Here is a 12,101-nt window from a genome sequence, read left to right as displayed (position 1 = left end):
AGTCTCCGCCGAGCAAACCACTCGCCTCAGTATCTGCGAGGGGTTTCACACTAGAAAAAGGCCTCGAATGTAATCAGTTGTCTGTTGTTCTTGTTTTTTCAAATAAGCGCGTTCAGAGTTACTCTGAAACGAGTCTTCTCTCAGTCCGTTTACTGCATACAATTCCCCGTCCAACAGATTATGTCACAAACTAACTTTCCGCGACCTGCCGATCAAACACTCAACTCATGATTCGCTTGCATACATTATTAAGTTAGCGTATAATGCATGGCGGAGGAGAGGCCCCTGGAGTAAGCGAGGTTCCATCTCCTAAGTCGTGATTTTATATAGATGAAACCATTCAGACTGCAAACGCAACAAATACCGTTATGAAGCAATACTCGTCAATACCTCACAATGAACATGATTTTAGTTTCTAAACATCTGAGGAAACGACTTCCTGATGGCAATCTGAAGGACCTCCAAAACGTATCAGTCGACTTAATTGTCTTGTATACATTTTTGGTCATTAAAAAAAACCCCTGTATGACCACGATGACTACAGATGACTACAAATTAAGAGCATGAGTACTGCAAGGGGTTCGATGATTACACGATATGATGCTAAACACGTCCATGCATAATGTCTCCCCACCTCCCTGTGCAATGCTTGCCCTCGTTCCAATGACTCTCTTGCCTCAGATGTGTATAATATGCTACAAACAATAAATCAAGGTTTTACTTTGTCAATACAACTTGTACTCTATAAACTCTCCATGACGCTTTTACTAGCCTTTACATAAAGTCAGATATATTGATTATCTATCACTCTCATTAGCGCGCGACCTGATACCCTTCAATTTTAACCATTTTCAGCAATCCTGCCATTTTCATTGACCATTCATCATTGACAGCTTTGGTAATTTGTTTTCTCAATCTCGACACGCTGCTTTGTTTGAAGCCATTTGTCTCATCGGATTGCTGATCTGTTCGAATGTTGAGAGGTAGCTAGCCAGCAGCGTGCGCGGAGGCGCAACAGATGACCGCTAATAAAATGGATGTCATGTTGTCATTCAGCATGCTGCGCTCCACCGGGCTATGTCTGAATAATATTGCATAAGCGATCAAGCGCGCGCGATATCATACGCACAGACGCGCACGCCTGATCATCGTCCTCGCGAATAGAACGCACGAGTGTTCACAAAATCAGCAAAAGGAAAATACATTCTCGACGGACGGTTGACTGAAGAAGAAGAGTGCTACAAAGAGTTGTATTTATCTATTTTTTTTTCTTTTTTGCCCTCATAAATGAGATCGATCCGGCAGAACGCAATCACAAGTAGTCTAGATCATGCATCGTGAGAAAATTAGAACAGTGTTCATGATGACTCCAAATTCATCAGCATTTTTATGATAAGCATCGGCCATATGTTATGAAGTGAAGCTGTCTTATCTCGCTAGCCGTGCATGGGTTGTTGGGGGATGTCTCAACTTCTGTCACGTCAAATTTTAGTCGGGATGCTGATACCATAATTACCAGAGTCTAGTAGAGTTGAAAGTGAGAGAGAAACGATGGACTGCGCAGAAAGAGATAGAAACAAAGAAAAAGAAATGGATGAGAAAAATAGATAGATAGATAGACTGATGGATAAATATATAGATAGATAGACTGATGGATAGATAGATAGACCGATGGATAGATAGAAAGATAGATAGATAGACTGATGGATAGATAGATAGATGGATAGATAGACTGATGGATAGATAGATAGACCGATGGATAGATAGTAAGATAGATAGATAGACTGATGGATAGATAGATAGATGGATAGATAGACTGATGGATAGATAGATAGATTGACTGATGGATAGATAGAAGAGAGAGATAGACTGATGGATAAATAGATAGATAGATAGACTGATGGATAGATAGATAGACCGATGGATAGATAGAAAGATAGATAGATAGACTGATGGATAGGATAGATAGATGGATAGATAGACTGATGGATAGATAGATAGACCGATGGATAGATAGAAAGATAGATAGATAGACTGATGGACAGATAGATAGATGGATAGATAGACTGATGATAGATAGATAGATTGACTGATGGATAGATAGAGAGAGAGATAGACTGATGGATAAATAGATAGATAGATAGACTGATGGATAGATAGATTGATTGACTGATGGATAGATAGATAGAGAGATAGACTGATGGATAAATAGATAGATAGATATACTGATGGATAGATAGATAGATAGATAGATAGATGGATAGATAGATAGATAGATAGATAGAGAGTTTCTCGTATCTATTTTTGTTTATGCGTTGTGTCTGGTAATCAAGTCGTTCAGCATGACTTCATATCTATGTATTTATTCATGTCTATTTGTATCATAGGTATATGAATATTACAAGCCGCCAAAATGCCGCATCTCTTTGAATTCTAAATCTGGCGGGCCTGTCTAGTAGAAATACGTGGCATTTGTGCCAACAATAATTGCAAGGTTTGTTTTATAATCTGCAAAACAATAATGTGTGGGACGAGTGCGTGTTTATGTATATATAATATGTTTGTGCATGTGTGTGTGTGTGTGTGTGCTTGCGTGTTTATGTGTTCGTGCGCGCGCGCAAATTGGGGGAAGCATTTCAGGAATAGGGTTAAGCTAAGAGTCTGTGTTCGAGACTATCCCTTTATTGTGCGAGTCGCTCCAAAACTTTCATGTTATTGATTCAGGTGGGGTGTGTGAACATGTCATGCGCGCAAACAGACATCATGCAATCTTGACAGATTATATTTTGCGTTCTCTTCATCTCCCCCCCCCCCCCTTTCCCTCTTTCAAAAGGTACTTGAGATGTGTTTGAAGACTTATGTAGGTATATAGCACTATTTTGACGTTTTTAACGTCTGAAGCTTCTGACCGTTTGCGCAGTAGCTGCACATGAACAAATATTAGAGGCGACCGTTCCTAGCACTACAAATCCAAAATTCTCCGACGAAGAATAGTTAGGCTACAATTCAGACGTAAGAAAGAGGCAAAAAAAAAAAGAGGAAAGAAAAAAAAAAAGAAAGATAGATAAGATCCAAGACAAAAGTCTTAATTCAAGGAAAGAGAGAGGAAAGATTGTCAATCATTGAAATAGAAAAAAGTGGTATATTTAGAGAGAGAGAGAGAGATGTATAGTCAGAGGTATAGAAATATAGACTTGAGACGGAACAGAAACATGAATAGAGAGAGAAATTTAAAGAAAAATAAAGTAGAGACAAGAAAATAGAAACTGGGAACGATCGAGAGAAGGATAGATCGAAGGACAGATAGAAACCAAGAATACATATCATAGAACATAAGAAGATGGATAGATAGATAGATAGATAGAAAGATGGATAGATAGATAGATAGTTCGACAAACAAATTACTTCACAGGCAGACAAACAGATGAATAAAAACGTGTAGTGCAAAAAACAAAAATAAAGAAGAGGATAGTATGCAGAGGGAAAGAGATGTTGTCAACGAACAGAGAGAGTGAGAGAGAGAGAATAATCAAAGTTATTTTCTGCTTCTTCTTCTTATATATATATATATATATGTTTTGGTATAATTATGAAACAAAATGTTAGGTAAGGGCGTTTAGAAACTTTGTATTAAGCGCGGTAAATATGTTTATTATTATTGTTATTATTATTATCATTATTATTTTGTTTTTGAGGTGGAGGCCAAAAGGTGGTATTGTCGATTGTGAAATCCCCGAGTTAATGAAACTATCTTTGGAAAGGCGAAGTGTTGGGGGTCATTAAAGGACTTTAAGACCTATTGCAAGTAACAACAGTTTGACCGTAAGTTTGTCTATCATGGTGGCTTTCTGATTGGACCGCATTCATCTCATGACCGTGACGTCAGAGGAGAAGAAGAAATTCATATCTGTTGTAAGCACACAAAGACGAATCAGACCATTTTTCTCGATTTGCTTTGGTCAATAATGTGTCGTTTGCATGCCTTTCCCTATATAGTTTTACTTCGGTAGAGTTATACAGAGAGCAGGAAATGAAGTCAACCTTACAAAGTATGCATTGTTGTTCGTGATTATTCTACTTGATTGTACTTATTGTATCATTAACTTTATGATCCACCTAGCTTTATGCATTTCTTACAAATTGATGAAACAATATGATTTGTTTGATGTATGATTTGTATTTTATTTCACTTCGTTGTTGGATACAAAATACATGATAATTGGATTGAATTGAATTGAAATTGAATTGAAGAAATATGATAATAATAATAATGATAATAATGATAATAATATCATTATAATTATCATTATTATTATTGTTATTATTATTATTATTATTATTATTATTATTATTATTATTATTATTATTTTATTTATTCATGTATCTATTTGTTTATCTATTTAGACATACAATTTCAATATAACATACAAACAGAGGTACATGTATAAAATGTAAGGGAGTGATACATGCCCTAGGGCTCACAAAAGTAAAATTCTTTACTATTACCCGGAGACATGATTATGAGCCCTCATGTGTCACTCCATATCACATAATAAAGATGTTCAAAATATCAAATATGATTCGTCATAATTGTCAATAAAACAAAAAGGTAAGAAATCACTTAAATACATCGGTCATGTCATGGTAAGTACGATAAACAAGATTTACAATCATTGGATAAAAGGAAAGATTGCTGACGTACAGAGCACAGGTATTGAGTGTAGGGTGTTATCATGAAAAGGTATATATATCTTTCACATCGTCCAAAAGACATTGACAATGAACACCATGACTACAATCTGAGTCTGATGTACATGTATATATAAAAAAAGTACTCCAGTATATTTTGGAGTGCATTATCTTAAATAAGTATTTCCATCTTGGCCACCTTTCTCCTTTTTAATTGGAATTTTCCCTTGTTGTTCTTGTTGTTATGGTTGTTTCTCCAGTCACGTGGGATGAGTGTATTGAAGAGGACTGGGTTCTTGACTCGTTAAACAGAAGACACAGGTTCGATTAGATCCTCCCAGGTGTGTAGCCGACTTCTACGGACAGGGTGCGTTTACCCAATGTTCCCCTCCTCACAAAGTTGTCTGGAAATGTTGGGGGTAATGATATTCTCTGGGATAACAGCCCATTCAATATTCCTAGTTTCACACGGAAACCACAATATTACAATCCTTACCATATCTATCACTAATCTATATATGAATCGATATCAATATACATCTATGTCCACATCATATCATTCTATACATATATCTGTCTATTTATTTATTTATTCATTTATCTATCCATCTATCCATCTACATTTCTATCAATCTATCAATCAATCTATCTATCAATGTATGTATGTATGTATGTATGTATGTATGTATGTATGTATGTATGTATGTATGTATGTATGTATCTTTCTATCTATCTGTCTGTCTATCTATCTATCTTTAGATAGGTGTGTGTGTGTGTGTGTGTGTGTGTGTGTGTGTGTGTGTGTGTGTGTGTGTGTGTGTGTGTGTGTGTGTGTGTTCGTGTGTGTACAATGATTGGGAGTCACCAGACCGCGTGAAGGACACTGTACTATACGGTTGATTCATTAAATTCCTCGTCAGAGTTGAGATATACTCGTGTACATAGATGACGTGTAACACAGGACAAAAAAAAAAGAAGAAATCTCCTGGTGTTTTCATGCTGTTGTCTGTAGTGCTTCGAAGCATAATAACACTTTTGCGTAGGTGGCGCCATTCTCATATTCATTTCCAAGGAGAAAGGACATTTCCGAGCCTTCGTTGTTCTTGGTAGTGATGAAGTTCTCGTCAGCACGAGAGAATATCATACATGGGAACAAAACCTGCTGTCATGGGAACGGAGGTGTAAGGTTTCACAACTTATCTCGGCTCAGCTCTTGCCCTTGACGTTGTGAGATTACTCGCCATTCGAGAGGCCAGGAACTAATGCCTGTGTGCGCTTGTCAGATAATCTCTTTATTTTTCCCAAGTTATGTATATTATCCCAGTTTTTTATGTCAAAATAAAGAGATGTGAGACTAGTGGGGAGGAGGTTTTGGGTCCCCTAATTCCAATATCATAACTCATAATTTTGACTTAAACGCAAAAGAGGCTTTGACGAGAACTGGGGCTACTGTGCGAAAAGAATTTTTTAAAGTGAAAATTAAGGGCACCTTTCCAATAGCGTCCAGAAATGGAATTTGCGAGGGTAGGGTAGATAAGACTGCTTGCGCGTCGCTTGGTCACGTGATGTGCTCAAGGACGATCGTTTCCTGAGACAGTACAGAGTGACAGATCAGAGTTAAGTGACTATCTGACTGCTTTCTCTCCCTTTCTTTCCCTCTCCCTCTCTTTCTCTGTCTTTCTTTCTGTCCTTATGTATTTCCTTCTTTCTCTCTTTCACGCTCGTCATTAGATCGTGTGTTGGTCAACTGAACTGGCAGGATTGAGTCACCACAAATTACCACCTTCTGTTACTGAGAAAAAGAAAAGAAAGAGTGTTTTAAAGAGTATTTAAAGTCAAATAACGACAACCGAAATGACCACACATGTTGTCACCTCGTGAGAGTTCAAGCCCCTTCTGATACCACTCTGTCTTTAATTCTGTTTGAGTTCAAGATCATTAAGAGGGAAAAAAGAGCGAATTCGACCTTTTGTGTCTCTCAGCAGCAAATACTGTCGCAAAGGGGGAAATAACCCATTCACGGTCTTGGCTCAACAACAAAAAGGTAAAGTAAACTTTCGACGCGTCTAAAACAACATATGGGGTGTGGGCAATGCCTTTTTGGTCTGCGTTTCCGAAAGGCTGGTTGCACTAAAGAATATGAGAACTGAGGGGGGAACCTTAATGTTCGACAGTGGATTAGAGCGATCCACCTGTCGTCACGTTTCCAGAGCAAAGTCACGCATCTGAAGTCTGTTGCAAGTGGGCGGAAAAGACGCTTAGCGTCTCGCGTAGCAAACGGGCACGGACAGGGGACCAAGAGCTCAGCAAAATCCTGACCGCAAGTCACAAGAGTGAAACATGGAGAGATAAACTGGAGGATTGGAGACGCGAGGCGGGCGGAGAAAAAAAAGGAGAGAAAAATAAGACGAGACTGGAAAAAAAAAAAGATTGAACCGGATCGCATGGGATAGGTGTGTGCAAGTGTTGTTTTTAGTGGGGGCAATTTGGGTATGTTTTCGATCAAGGCGGGTTGATGAAGCATCACAGAATTGATTGCGCATTATTCGCGTTTTCCCTTCTTTCTTTATGTGAGGTTGCTGGAAGGAAAATTAGGAGGAGCCGCCGCGCACCAGCCCCAGATCTTGGGTGGCAGCTGAAGTGTTTCGACTTAAATCCCTCCTAATACACGGGCCAGGTTGTATCTCCGGGGTCGCCCACCACTGACGTATCCCTACTCCCTTTTCATGAAATAATTACAGCGATGGATTCATCTTCGCTCGTTTTCCTTGTCGTATTTTCTGACAGATATGGCTTTCATGAGGGTTCTATCCCGGACCTCACGCTTTGTCCCGTACGTATCACTGGCGGGCACAGACAATAAAAGGGAACTCCGTCACTTGCGGTGTGAGCGGGGAGAAAAAGAAGAAGAAGAAGAAGTAGAAAATGGATATGGAGAAAAGAAGGAAGGACACCCGAAGAATAGAGCGAGGCATACTCATTGGGGCAATTAAGAATAATAATACGTACACAATCTCGATATAGCATCTGAATAAGTCAAAAGCATTTTTGAGGACGTGAAGGTCTTGAAAACACCATTCGCTTTGCGCTTCCTTGTGTCAATGGCGCTTCCTTTTGCCTGCTCCATATTTCTATCGATTTCCCCTTTTTGTTTCATAGAGGGGGAACGTCGCGAGCGCGGAAAAATTGGAGAAAATTTTAAAATCAAAACTGCGTGACTACAGCTTGGCGATCGAGGTGTGCTCCCTATTCATGCCAAAGCTCTTGACGCCCAGACCTAATGGATGCGCCTCCATATTGAATATTGTTTCTATCTCTCTGTCCGCTATCGGGCTTTTCAATCAACTCGAAAACGGGGGTTTCTATTGATGTCCGGGATTTGATATTATTGCAGATTCGAGGAAGAATTGCAATTCAGCAAATTAATAAAGGGGAGAGAGAGGAGGAGGAGCAACAATCGTCTTCAACTTGTGCTTCCACGCAGGAAGAGATGAGAAGACCGCCCCCCGTCGTGCAAGCTACGACTTTGGCCACTCGAGTCAGTTGAGTCGACACTCCAGGTTTTTTTTCCCTGTGCACAGCAGAAAAAGGAGGCAAAGTGATGGAGAGGCACGGTGCCAAGTGAATCTCTTTGCAATTCAAATTGCGGACAAATTAATTCAAAACTGAAAAGTACACGAATTATGTTTGGCGATGGGTACTGTGGAGAGGCGCACGGATCCGCGGAATGTTCGCGGAGAAGCGGGGCCGCGGAGGCGGCTCTACCAATCGAGTCTCAATGAGCGCTAATAGGCGCCGAGAGGTGAGGGAAGAGGATGCACTTCGCATGCATTGGGGGGCAAAGGCAAGCCCCGTTCACGACAAGTGCACGAGAGGGAAGAGAGAAAGCGCGAGGGGAGATGAAAGAAAAGAAAGGGAATGACGAGATGTCTTTTATCTGCTCGCGGAATCGTCTCATGCTTGTCGCGAATGTCGCAAACGATCCACCTGTCTTACTACCCGCGCCCCGTGATTATACCGATTCACTGAAGGACCATTGAGTAGCGCACAATGGCCCCATCACTCTGATACTTGAACATCAAACAAGGGGCCAAAAGGGGATAACAACGAGAAAGGGGAGAAGAGAAGGGGGAGAAAAACGCCTCTCAATGGCTGTGAATATTGAATGGAACCGCACTTGCTGCGTAACAGAAAGGACATGAGAATAATGGGCCTTGGGAATGAATGTCTTTCTTGGTACAAGTTGGGGTGATGTTTATCCCCAATCAATTCCCAAGCTCATGTTGTCTTTTAGAACAATGAAACTTTCTGTTGATTAGAACAATAACTGGCGTTGATTTAGTGAGATGCTTCAGCGTCTGAAGATATTTTCGTTTTCACACAGCGCAATAATTTTCTTAATTTCAACATTGTTCACAGCGGCTTCAGTGCATGTTTTCAGTATTAGCCGTCAATGCTCTTTACTATCACTTGTATGTACAATAATGATAGCATCAAAGAACAAAGACAATGTTTAAAATAACTCAAATGAGCCTGGGACAGTATATTTCTCTATACTTTAAGAAAATAGAGACACAAAAATATATTCATGCAATAAATCTTTAACGTTGTGAATTGTGAAGAAAATAACATTACATTCCCAGAGCTGAAGTGGTGCTATCTAGTGTCTAAGTTTATATGTCCTTCATATCGTCACCACACTCGCACAATAGAAATAAAAGGAATTAAGACAATAGAAGGGGTGTGCAACAGTTCTTTTGGGCGTCCCAAAAATGTCCAACGTAATTTCAAGAAGAAAACTTTCTTTGAAACTTTTTCAACCCCGGAAAATATATTTGTTTTATCAAATGTGTTAATTTGTCTGGCAGGACCATTGAGACCTATTGATAGTTCGGCGACCTTTACTAACAATAGATGAATGACGATTAAAACAAAGGGCAAAGGTGTCAATGGCAACGCCATAGGGTGAATGTTGTGCGGCATACATAAAGCCAAATGTGGCACACAATTTATAAACTTTCTCGAGCAAAGATGCGGACAAAATCTAACAAGAAACTCATAATTTTCATCGGAAATAATCAGTGTTCTCTTGCTGCACCGAATCGTAATTACATTAATGAATATGCATAACAAAGTTATGACGTCATCTAATTAAAAGATTAAACACAATAGGCCACAAACATGATTAATTTTGTAGCGGAAAACGATATTGATGCTTTCCATGAAATATTTCTGCAAACAAACTTCATGAAATTTGAATTGTCATGATTTGCCGAATTTTCGGCACCCGGTTGACGAAATTTCGGCATTTCCGGATGGAGGCTTTAATGATGAGAAAACAAAAGGGCAATATGACGTAATCAGGTGGCACGTGACCAGCTCCTTACCCATAAGTATTAACATGTAATGAAGGGTGAGAACACTGGAACACATTGAAGTTTTTTCTAGAGCGTCAAAAACATTTTAACGAAATAAATTTCAGTCTTTCTAGTTTCGGCAACAGGTTGACGAAGTTTCGGCATTCGACATAATTTAGCGAAATTAACTTAATTTTGTATTGTTTTGTTTGTTAATACCCCTAGCCCACTATCCGACACTGGGAAGAACCTCAAGGACATGGTGTGGAAGGGATAGAAATGTATTTTACGTGGAATATTTTGCTTCAAGTCGGTCAAAAAACGGCGAAAGAACGCAGCATTTGCCGAAAACCTGTTGTCGACATTGTCATTTCGCACTCGCACGAGCAAATGGTGCTCACAACACTTCCTGAACGGGCGGCGATTAGGGGCAGGTTGATTTGGAGCCAGAAGACAGGCGTTCCTCGAAAGAGGAGGGGTGCAAGCGAACTGACATGAGCCATCTGAATATAAGCCACGATTTGTCATCGCGATTAGCAAACAAATCTCCGCAATCAGCTCTCTTCAGGTCCTGCAACTCAAGTTGACTACCAGGGAACATGAGTGCATGATACGTCAGACACAGCCGCCTAATTTCCACGTCGCCTACACCTGCCCTGTCCCTCCACTCCCCAATTGTCAGCGTCGAAGAAAGCGCCCAATTTCTGCCAATCTATATTTGTACATATCACAAAGGAAAATCGGCCGGCTCTGCCATTTAGAAGCAAATGTAATTAAAGCAATTTAATGGATCTCAAGCCGGTGTATAGCGCTCAATTTGAGCCAATCAGCGGCTGGGTATGAGACGAGAGGACGCATGTCAGAGAGCCAACGAGTGTCGACCTGGGTGCTGTTCTCTCCGCATCATGTTGGTATTGTCGCCCCTGCCAGTTATTATTTATACGTTTTAAAATGCCCCATTTCACTATGCCAGCTGTTTTAAGTCATTTATTACAGAGAGACAATGGGACTGGAACTTGGAAGCGCGGGATGTGAGGATGAAGTAGCGTGTTTGCCGAAGCAGACCTCACTGCCTGCGATCGCCAGGCAGCTGCGTGGCCGAGGCTCGGGATGGAGAGAGCTGCTGCCGCACGGAATAAAATAAAGACTCCCCAATCGTGGTAATATGTCACTTTGTCTTTGGTTTTGAAAAGATGAAAAGCTTGGGGCACGTGCGAGCCGAGGCAGCGCGGAACAGTTGGCGTAATTCAGCGCGTCGGTGAGAGGGCTTGACGTCGGGTGGGGGCTGACTCGCAAACACCCGTCATCCCCCGGCCACCTTGCTTTGATGGCTCTGCTCCCCTCTTTCTTGGACGCCAGACGGCCTCCTCCCTCACCCACAGTGCATCCTTCTAGCGATCATTTTGCAACGAGTCACAGACCCGTTCACGACTCGAGCGCAATTCAAGTTGGGAGCGCCTGAAGCTTCGTGCCACTTTTTGCTCGCGTTGTGAACTACCTCGCCGAAAAATGGGCGTGTCACCCTGATTCTCTTCAACAATCACTCCATTCACTCCCCCTCTCCGTCATGTGAAGGAAAACATAAGCTAAGATCTTCAACTCTCCAAACCCGTCCCCTCCCCGGCTGCAACGCGCTAATCCAACGCGGAAATGCGCTGCGAGTTTGGCGAGCAGAAAGCTTCGTCTCGCCAGCCCATTGGCTGAAAAGTTTGGGCTTTTAAAACTAGCGCCAGCAGTTCTCGCGCAGTCGCACGGGGGTGTTGCCGTGCTCGCTGACAATGGCTAACATAAGGCAAGTGCTTTTGTTGGCTGCGTTTGAGCGGATCCTCACGACGAGCGGATGTAGCAAGCGCCCACTTCTCCTCGCTCTTCATCTCATTTCCCTGCTGAGAAGAAAACTTTTTTTTTGCGCTCGCAGACGTTCGGCTCGAACTCGCCAATTAATTGCCGACGACCTCGATTAAAATCTTCTGGTTGATGACTCCAGTGTGGATGTGATTGCCGATAAGCACGGGCATGTGTTTTTCTTATGTCTTTTTTTGAAAAGACGCATCT

The sequence above is a fragment of the Diadema antillarum genome, unplaced genomic scaffold (assembly GCF_040938485.1).
Source record: "Diadema antillarum isolate AM-2024a unplaced genomic scaffold, OU_Dant_1.0 seq00000536_RagTag, whole genome shotgun sequence".
Classification (NCBI taxonomy): domain Eukaryota; kingdom Metazoa; phylum Echinodermata; class Echinoidea; order Diadematoida; family Diadematidae; genus Diadema; species Diadema antillarum.
This window is presented reverse-complemented; position numbering follows the sequence as displayed.